General features: G+C 55.2%; 1 long non-coding RNA gene across 2 annotated transcripts; it reads left to right on the top strand.

The window, feature by feature from the left end:
* Positions 1–854: 854 nt before the first annotated feature.
* Positions 855–5,992, top strand: LOC142870650 (uncharacterized). 2 transcript variants are annotated; one of them, XR_012919017.1, is made up of 3 exons: positions 855–2,536; positions 2,887–2,950; positions 4,291–5,992. It is a non-coding gene; the product is annotated as an uncharacterized LOC142870650 (long non-coding RNA). The 2 variants fall into 2 exon arrangements; XR_012919018.1 differs by having other exon boundaries at positions 2,870–2,950.
* Positions 5,993–10,168: the final 4,176 nt, after the last annotated feature.

The following is a 10,168-nucleotide window of genomic DNA, read 5'->3' as shown; positions in this document are numbered from 1 at the left end:
CAGCTGTGCGGCGACCGGACCAGCGCCTCCCGCCCGGGGACAAGGGGACCAAGCCGGCCCGGGGACAAGGGGACCAAGCCGGCCCGGGGACAAGGGGACCAAGCCGGCCCGGGGACAAGGGGACCAAGCCGGCCGGGGGACAAGGGGACCAAGCCGGCCCGGGGACAAGGGGACCAAGCCGGGCCGCCCCCTGGGAGCCCGCAGCCTAACCGGGTGGAGACTCCACACCGACCACTCTGATTCACTTTTTGACTGATCTTTGTTTGTGTTTTGTTTGTTTAAGAACAAAAATATCCTTCTGTTTTGCAGTTAAAGACAAATGCCCACGTTGTTGGTCACTAGAGGCAAGAAGCAGACAAAAACACAAGGACACACTCATAAAAATTATTAAAAGGAAAGACTCAAAATGCTGATTTTGTCTACAAAATCAAAGATTTGCGGCCAAAGCAGGATGAATGACCTGCACGTTTCAGATGTGACATGGAGAGACAGCGCTGGTTCCAGCGGGACCCCGCCCTCCCCGCACCGCCAGGCCCGCGCCGCTCTGGGCCCGCGCGCCCGCTCCGCCCCGCCCCCGCCCCGCCCCGCCCCCGCGCCCGCCCCGCCCCGCCCCGCCCCGCCCCCGCGCGCCCGCCCCGCCCCGCCCCCGCGCGCCCGCCCCGCCCCGCCCCGCCCCGCCCCCGCGCGCCCGCCCCGCCCCGCCCCGCCCCCGCGCGCCCGCCCTGCGCTGCGCACAGCCCTGCGGGCGCCAGGACCGCCGCGTCCCGCCGGCGGCGAAGGGCCGAAGGGCCGAAGGGCCGAAGGGCCGAAGGGCCGGGCGCGCACAGGCCCGCGGGGGGCCGGAGGCCGGCGCAGTGGGCGCATGCGCGGCCTGGCCCGCAGGGCACAGCGCTGTGCCGCCGCAGAAGCGGTGAGAGGGGCGGGGGAGACCGGCAGGGGCGGGTCCCAGCCAAACCCCTGCAGGTGCGCGGTTCACAGGCATTGAGTATTTCAGCCTCGACCTTGGGGGCCCTCAGTTTGGATCGCCAGCGTCCAAGGGGACTCGGAACGGTTAGCGGATGAGCGGCCCCTAGAGGAAGCGCCGCGCGTGGGGAGAGGCAGGCCGGGCTGGCCCCGGAGACGCCTGCCTCTGTGGGCGGGCTGGACGGGACGTGCGCCGGGACGTGCTTGTCGCCCCCGGCTCTCTGCAGATGCCACCTCGGAAGGGCCTCGGGAAGCCGGCACAGCTGCTGCTCCAGGGGCCCCGTGATTCCCGCTGCAGAGCAAGGAGCCGCCCAAGCCGGCTGAGGCAGCGCTACTTTTTTCCCCTCTGCCCAGCCTGGCCTCGAAAACTCCTGGGCCCAAGGTATCCTCCCTGCACAGCCTCCCGAGCCGCTGGGACTACAGGCGCGGGCCACCTGCCTGGAAGCACGGGTTCATATGCTTCCTGGGCTCCTCCCCGCGCACACAGGCCCTGCGGGGCTGGACGAGAGAGCCCATCTAGCACCCTGCGCTCCGCCGACACCCGCGGCCCTCCCCTCTGAATACGCCTGTGTTTCTTCCTGTCCTGCGTGTTACATGATCGAGGCTGCTCTGACTTTCTCTCCTAATTAGCTCTTTTTACACTGTAGCTTTGCAATTTCTTTTGATTTCCACTGCCCATTTAAATGCCTTATTTTCATTTTTGAAGCATTCCTTTAAACTTCCTGTCACCTCATTGGTCTCTGTTGTAATGTCTGACATTTAGCTAGTTTTAAAGAGTGAATTTCTATATTCTCCTTACAGATTTGCATTTTCCTATCAACTGGAGAAAAGCCAGTTGAATCCTGTGAAATAGCTGGTGGGCAGAAAGCTGTGTCAAATGAAACCGCTGGCTCCTTTGCAGTGGGAGAACTCAGGGAGGAAGTTTTAGGAAACTTACCATGGGCAGAGCACTTTGATTACTAATAGTTAATATAAAATGTGATTCCTACATCAATGCCACTCACTCCATCCCAGCCCCTTAATTTGCATTCATTATACCTAGAATTCTGGAAGATAACCCGGAAGCAGCCTTGGTTGTAGTTTCGATGAAATGTCCAGGTAGTTCAACCTTATTGAGGGCAGTCTCGCATCTCTCACGTCTGTCATTTCCAGGGTCCACACCTCTCCTGACCCTGGCTTTCTCGGGAAGGCCAGGCATGTTGTGCTCTCGGCTTCTGTAGCAAAACCCTCCAGCCGGCTTCACAGAAGTGCCTGGCTGCAGTGTTTTCACTCGCACACCCATCTGAGATTCACGGCATCGTTATTTTGTGATTCTGTAGCTCACTCTTTCCTTACTGACCTTTAAGTTGAGTACAACACCTTTGCACTAATCTCTAGTTTATAATTAGAATTGCCACACACAGAACACCACTGTCCAGGCTTGCATGAACAGAGCTCGTTATCTCAGCCCGGCCCAGGCGCAGGGCAGGGAGCGACTGCAGGTACACTGAGTGCCCACGCCGCCTCGGGAGAAGAAACACCTTTGCAGGCTGACAGAGCCAGACCCAACCTCCCTTTCTGCGGCAGCCCAGCGGTAAGTAGTAAAGGACCAAATGAGATTTCATGGGAAGGGCCTCGTTCAAAGTGGATCTCTCTAAATATTAGCTCCCCTCTCCTTTAAACTGGGGCCATGTGCAGAGAGGGCTGACCCTCCTGTCCTGGTCAGCCCTGGTGACGATGGCATTGCCCCCTCTTCTTCCCTCCACCCCTTCCTTCTGTAGCAGCGGTAAAGGTCTGCAAAAGGGCAAAATGTTGTAACATTTGTCTCTTTAAAACCCCCACCGTTTTTGGAAATTAAAATCTGCATTCCCACCAGAGGCCAGAAATCAAAGGGGAAGAAAAATGTTCTTTGTTCTTCGTTTTCTAGTCTCTTTTAAACCACAGGAGATGGCTCAACGGAACTGTCCAGAGGTCACGAGATCATGAGATCATCTTCACTGGAGATAAGGTCAACCAAAGCCACCAACTACAGAGAAACAACAATAGCCCAAGGCCACAACATGTGACGCTGGTCACATAGACCCGAGCCCAACCTCTGAAAGCCCCCCTTTAAAAAGCCCTGCATTTCTGCTTAAAGGGAGGGACAGCGGTTTTTTGAGAGGCTTGTCTGCTGCCTCCTCATTGGCTGGCAAATTAGTAAACGTCTCTTTCATTTTCCTCAAGCCACTTGTCCCTTTTCTTCTTTCTCACTGATTCGGCCTCAGGGACAAGTATTGAACTTTTGGTAACACTTCTCCATCCCAGTGTTTTCCACCTAACTCCAAGAACCTCTTGGGCCCAGCCAGTTGGGTGTCTTATCCTGTCCTAGACAGGCTTGTCCTGTAGCTGTTCCTCTGAGCAGGCTCCCCACCCCCCAACCCCCACCCCATGCCCTCTCCCGGGCTTCCTGCTCCTCTGTCCTCCTGCTGTGCGAAGCTTCTGTAGCACTGAGCACGGACACAGCTGGTGGCCGGCACCACATCAGGCCCTCGTCCGTTCCATGGCAGGCACTTGAGCCGAAGCTGGTGGTGTGTCACACATGCTCGGTGTGCAGGGTGACGGGGCCAAGGGCCCACCTGGGCCAACCAGGTTCAGCTCCCCTATGACTCCTGTGCATGGGAAGACAAATGAGCCTTCTAGAAAAGTAAGGCCCCCACGTGCCCCTTGGTTAAGAGTGGGCCGGGCAGCTAAGCTTTCACATGGGGGTGGGACCAACAGGGAGCTGTAGAATAGGGTTCTGTCTCCTTATGTGGCAACTGGTGGAACCGTTTGCTCGTGAATCAGACAGCTCCTTTGCAGTGATGAATAAACTCTTCAAATAGCAGGGAAATGCGTGGAAATGGGTCACAATAGAAGGCTATAATAAATTCATCTGCAGCAGAATCATCCCCAGAAAATCATTTGCCATGGTCATACAGCCTAACAGTGACCTCTGCCCCCAGGCTGCTGCGCCATGCCCCCCCGTGGGTGCTGAGTGGGTGGCATCGTGTCTGACTGTCAGAGGGCAGCAGCCCCCACATCTGAAACACTTAGGATAATGGAGAGCAAGAGAGTGCTCTTGAGCATCAAATCTGGAATTGGCTCTCTGGATCACTTCCCCTCCCCCACCCCTCTTGCCTTCTCCACACCTCACCTGGGGGGGAGGCCACCTGGGGGAGGCCGATTGTAAACCCTGTGCTCCCCACTCCCTCTCCAGCCCCGTTGTGGCTTCTCCCCTCCACCTGCCATATTCTGTCTTCCTCGGATTCCTTTCCCTATAAGGTTGAGTTGATTCTCTCTTCCCCTTCCTCCTTCTGCCCCTCCATCCAGGTGTTGTGTTGGTTTTGCCCTCTGCTGTGGACCAAGTGGTCAGGCCCCCACCTCAAATCCACATGCTGGAACCTAACTCTGATGTGCTGCTGTTTGGAGGTGGGACCTTCGGGAGGTGATCAGTGTTAGATGACGTCATAATAATGAGGCCCTTGTGGTGGGACTGGTGTTGGCGTAAAAAGAGGAAGAGACACAGGATCCTCTCTGCCGCGTGAGGACACTGGGAGAAGATGGCCACCTGCAAACCCTCACAAGACGCCAGATATGCAGGCTCCCTGGTCTTGGACTTCCCAGCCTCCAGAACGTGGGAAAGAAATGTGTTGTGTAAGTCATGCACTCTGTTGTGAACTAAAATGCTCACCCCACACACACCGGCTGACTGAATGGACCCCCTTGTGGCCAAAGGAATATTCTAGGGCAAAGTTGCCTGCCAGGAGGAGGGAGGTCAGACAGGCCTTATCATGCCCCCCTCCCTTCTTGGAGACTTCCTTTGTAACCCATTGACAGGCCTAAGGGTATGCAAGACACACCTGCAGGTCCTCAATTTATTCAACAAATGGTGGCTTATCTCTGGTAAACAGTTTATGTTAAAACATTCCAAGTCTTTAGACAAAGCTTCATGTCTTTAGCCAATTACAATCTAAAGAATCTTTAAACCCACCTATAACCTATAAGCCCCCCCCCCTCAAGATGGCCCTCTTTTTTGGCCCAAACCAATGTATGCCTCTCACATATTGATTGATGGCTTTACCTGGAACCCTTGTCTCTAAAATGTATAAAAACCAAACTGTAACCCAGCCACAACAAGTTCACTTGCCCAAGGTCTCTTGGCAGTGGCTCTAGGTCATGGTCCTCAAATTTGGCTCAGAATAAATCTCTTTAAAATTATTTTGCAGAGTTCAGCTTTTTTTTTCGTTGACACTGTGGTGTTTTGTTTTAGCAGCCTGAGCTAAGAAGGCACTAGACCCTTCCTGGAGGGCTGTGGCCAAACCTGGCACTCTCCAGATATGGGATAAACAACAAAAAATATTTTACCATAGGGATGTCCCCAAAATTACACAGGACACTGTTGGGGGCTGACTCTGGTGTGATGCCTTATACTAATCACTCACTACAGCCCGTAATGTGCGTGTGCTGCCTGATGCAGCGGTAGTCAGCATTTTCTTCAGACTTGGTTGCTGCCTTGTGACTTGATAAGAGGCCTGAGTTGTTGCACATAGCAAATGCTCCCACTCCCACACGGAGGGCCCCGTGGTGGGAGTCTGGAGGTCATGAGAACAAGAACAAGAACAAGAAGAACTCTCCCAGGAACTGGCCCCCGATTGATGGTTGGTAGTCAGTGATGGGCAAGATTCCCCATAGGGGGGGCGACCTAAGACAGGCAAAGCCGTGGGGGCCAGGGAGGAGCTGCCGCCTGGGATTGAGACCACGAAGCATTTCAAATGGCTGTGTTGTTTTATGTTGCCTATCTCGGCCTTGGCTTTTGAGCCCTGTCCGGCACCTTAACTTTAGTAACCGTTAGAGGTCTGAGACCTTGGGCAATTGTTCCCTTTTGAAACAACTCTGGAATTGACTGATATCGCTGCTATGCTCAGATGCTCACGTACAAGGAACTAACCTTGGGTCTGGGGGGTATAAAAATAAAGCGACTGGTGCATTGGTCACTCGAGTCCATGTGCGTCTGTGTTGTTATTTTATGTTCTATGTTCATCCCCCGTCCTGTAATCGGGCCACGTCAGGACACAACTTATGTTTTAATGCTATTCATTATGTATCTGAAATTTAAATTGAACTAGCAGTCCTGTATTTTTATTTGCTAAATCTGGGACCATTTCTGCTTCCTCCCTCCATCTGATCACTTGGAGGGAGCGGTTTTGGCAGTTTATGTTCTTACGATGTCTCTATGCTGGGGGAAATACTATGATAAATCAATTAATACATAAAAGTGTCAATAAGGCCAAATTTTCTGGGGTGTGCGGTGGACCAGCAACGAGAAGCCATGAGCCCGGCGGGGTCACTGCACGTCCCCAGCACTGGGTTTGCCTCTGGGATGCAGGTGCTTACCGGACGATCTCTCGGCAGCCTGCGTGCTGGCCTCCGGGCCTCTCACCCAGCTGCCCTCACATCTGGGCTGTGTGAGAGCTCCTTGGAGAACGTGCCGTGTGCAGAGGAGCCGATCCCGCAGGTCTGCTCTCGCCCAGGTTCAGGCGTTTTAGAAGTGCGCCCTATGTCGGTCAGGTGTTGATGATCTGAAGAGCACAGTTGGGAGGTGCTGGTCTTATGTTCACCCTTCCTGGCAGGGTGTGTGTGCACCGACTGGTAGGAACCACTCCATTTTTAAAAGAGGCCCCAGGCTGTGAATGCAACCTAACCCTAACCGAATGTTGTCAGGAATCATTGCGAGGCCAGCCACGGTCAGAGCTTCCCCAGGTCCCTCTGATCTCCCTGTTCACTCAGCTGTCACCATCTGTGGTCCTCCCTCCCACACAGATGGGGCAGCCCAGACAGCACCTGCACAGAAGTAGAAACTCTGTGCCAAAACGGGACAGGCATGTGCGACACGGTAGCCTGGCCCTGGGAGCACAGTGCTGTCTTTGAGGCAGGAGGTGGCTTACAGGCTGCAGCAGGTGCCTGGGCCCCTGGACTCGTGGCCACTGATGTGAGCAAAGGAATTGGGAAAGCTCTGCGATTGCCCAGCGCAGATGGCCTCAGTCTGCACGTGCTGTGAGACTGGCCTCCTGCAGTTCTCACCACGAGACCCGGCCTCCTCAACCTGGCCTCTTCAGACTGTTGGCACTGTCCCAGGTGCAGCTGAAACTTCACGTACGAACTTTTACTGTTAACAAGAACCCAGTCGCAGACAGTAGGACCACTTCTGTGTGGCCTCGTGTGTCAGCGATAAAGCGTCCCGGAGCCAGACAACCTGGAATCGAGCATTGGAGCCACAGCTTCCTTAGGGACCCAATGCCACTTACTTAGCCTCCTTTGCAAAACAGAGAATGGTCTCCCTTCGTGACAGAACCAGCCCCAAGGAGTGTAATCGGCTGGCAGCGTCCAGCCCAGGTGCCGCCACACAGAGCCACGTGCTCCCCGGGCCGGGCCCCACCACCCGTCTTGGGCTGGAACCCTGACGGCTCAGTGAGCGTGTTCTGAGCCTGCTGCAGTCGGGGGATATTCCCACCTCCTCCTCCTTCTTCCTCCCTCTCCTTTCGCAGGTGTCAGACCTGCCCTGTGACCTGAAGGCTCGCTCTACCCACTCCTGTTCCTTATTTCGTCCTCAGGCCTCATTCCCTATAAGTTTCTGGAACGTCTAACGGTGTCTTGCCATATTCTTCCCAGAAGACACAGGTGAGAAACAGCCCTGGTCTTGGGTCCCATCCTTCCCCACCAGGCCCAAACCTGAGCGTGGGGAGCCAGCGGGGCTCTGCAAGCGGTCCCTGCTAGCTCCATCACCCTGAGGACCAAATCCAGACCTATCTTCAGTACGGCCTCTCCTCCGGCAGCAGCAGATGAGAGTCTCTTTTTTTTTTTTTTTTTTTGAGACAGAGTTTCACTTTGTTGTCCAGGCTAGAGTGAGTGCCGTGGCGTCAGCCTAGCTCACAGCAACCTCAAACTCCTGGGCTCAAGCGATCCTCCTGCCTCAGCCTCCCGAGTAGCTGGGACTACAGGCATGTGCCACCATGCCCGGCTAATTTTTTATATATATATATCAGTTGGCCAATTAATTTCTTTCTATTTATAGTAGAGACGGGGTCTCACTCTTGCTCAGGCTGGTTTTGAACTCCTGACCTTGAGCAATCCGCCCGCCTCGGCCTCCCAAGAGCTAGGATTACAGGCGTGAGCCACAGCGCCCGGCCTGATGAGAGTCTCTTAAATGCTGCCATGGAGACCTGCTGGCTTCAAAGCACATCCTGAAGTGACAGTTGGGCTCCAGCCCATCCTTCCTTCTCTTCAGGGCTCCTAGGGCAGTGAGAACCCAGCCAACTCTAGGGTCGTGGTCACGCCTGCTGCCCACGAGCCTTCAGCTTGCCAGATTGGTGCGTGAGCTGGTGCACCCTTTCCTGTCTGTGCCTCCTGTCAAGCCACCACGGGCTTAGCAAGTCTTACAAGTTATCACCCCCTGGCACCCCACTGGAAAGGGGTGTCCCACCTGACCAGCAAGTGACCCCACTCAGAATGTCACCCTCAGGGGCTGCTTCTGGTACCAACTTTCTTATTTTGGTTTCTCCCAAAGTCAGAGGCCGAGACAAGCCCTTGGGTGCCTGTAGGTTATTTGGAAGATCACCCTAGACATACAAAGGAGGAAGTGGAGAGACGGGTAGACAGGGACGGGAGAAAAGCCAAGACAGGCTGAGTTGCTGAGTGTGGGCAATCCAGGCCTGGCCTCTCAGTGGTCCTCAAAGTGGCTCCGGATTGGCCTGCCCAGGGGAGCTGGGAATTCCTGTGCCAGTTCTTTCCCTCACTGTTGGGGGTTGCCCTGGGCGTGGGGCAGCACTTGGCCCCTGCACACTGAGAAAAGCCCCGGCTACAGGAGCCAGGGGGCCGTGGGAACCGGTCTGCAGGAACGAGGACTGTCCGCTGCAGCAGTGAAGCCGGTGGGGCGCCAGGGGCCCTGCGGTCAGCGTCTGCAATAAATGACATCAAACCCAAACTTAGCCACTCATGTCTCCGGGAGTGCGTGGCGGACACGGTGGTAATGCCAGGGCCCTGTCGTGGCCCTGAGACACTTGGTGCATCACTTTTCCTTGCAGGGGTTTGTGGGGAAGCATAATTTTTACTAGTTTTTAGCAAGTGGGTGGTATAGATTGGAGTGCAAACTTCACGTGAATTTCTAAAACGAAACGTGAAACCTCAGAAAAACCTTATGCTTGACATCAGCTGCTTTGGTCACCTGGGCCCCTTCCCAAGGGGAAGAGATTGACAGGAGGAGCCATGGGCCACTTGAAGCCACCCAAGATTTTAAGCAAGACAGTGCAACGACCAGGTCTGTGGTACGCGGCAGCAGCTGATGGCAGAGAGGCCGGGTCTCCAGTGGACTCAGGGAGGCCCAGAGTGCGCCGTATGAATCGTAGGGCACAGCAGTGACAGCGGACACGCTGAAGGTCTCATTCTGGGGGACAAAGGAGGCATCCCAAAAGCCAAAACTCCATTCTGCTATGAGCGTTGAGTTCCCATTTTGAGGCCCACGCTGAGCAGTGCCGAGGGACCACCCAGCAGGCAGGCAGTCACTGACCCTCTCCCCAAGGCGACTGGTTAGATCTGAGCCCTGAAGAGTGAGCAGGAGCAAAAGAGGCAAAAGAATGGGAGAAAAACCTCCTGACTGGGGTGACAGCTTGTGTGGCAGCCAGGAAGACAGGAGGAGCCTGGGAGGTCGGAGCAAGGACCTCCGGGCCCAGGCAGGAGTGCAGGCGGTCGGCAGCAAGAGGGGCTGAGGGCAGGTTTCCAGAGGGGGGGATGTAACGAGACTGGCAGTTTTAAAAGACCCCTTTGACCTTGGTGTGGAGAAGACTGAGGAAGGGTGGGACCCGCAGCGGCATGGGCCGTGGCGCAAATGTGCCCGCCCAGGCAGGAGAGTCTGGCAGCGTGGACCAGGGAGCAGAAGGACGGGGCAGGTACAGCTGCAGGAGGTGTTGACAGGGACGGCAATCGAGTACGGCAAGAGACGTCAAGCTCGGCTCCCTCTTTTGGGCCCTGAGCAACGGGATGAATGGTAATAACATTTGCTAAGAAAATACTGGAGAAAAGAACAGGTTTGGAAGAGTTAAACTCCAGTTTTGTTGGCTGTTGTCTGTCCATTGTCTCCAGTCTATGTTGGCTGTTGTCTGTCCATTTTCTGTTGCTTATAACAGAATACCCAAAGCTGGGTAATTCATAAAGA

The sequence above is a fragment of the Microcebus murinus genome, chromosome 4, assembly GCF_040939455.1.
Source record: "Microcebus murinus isolate Inina chromosome 4, M.murinus_Inina_mat1.0, whole genome shotgun sequence".
Classification (NCBI taxonomy): domain Eukaryota; kingdom Metazoa; phylum Chordata; class Mammalia; order Primates; family Cheirogaleidae; genus Microcebus; species Microcebus murinus.
This window is presented reverse-complemented; position numbering and strand designations above follow the sequence as displayed.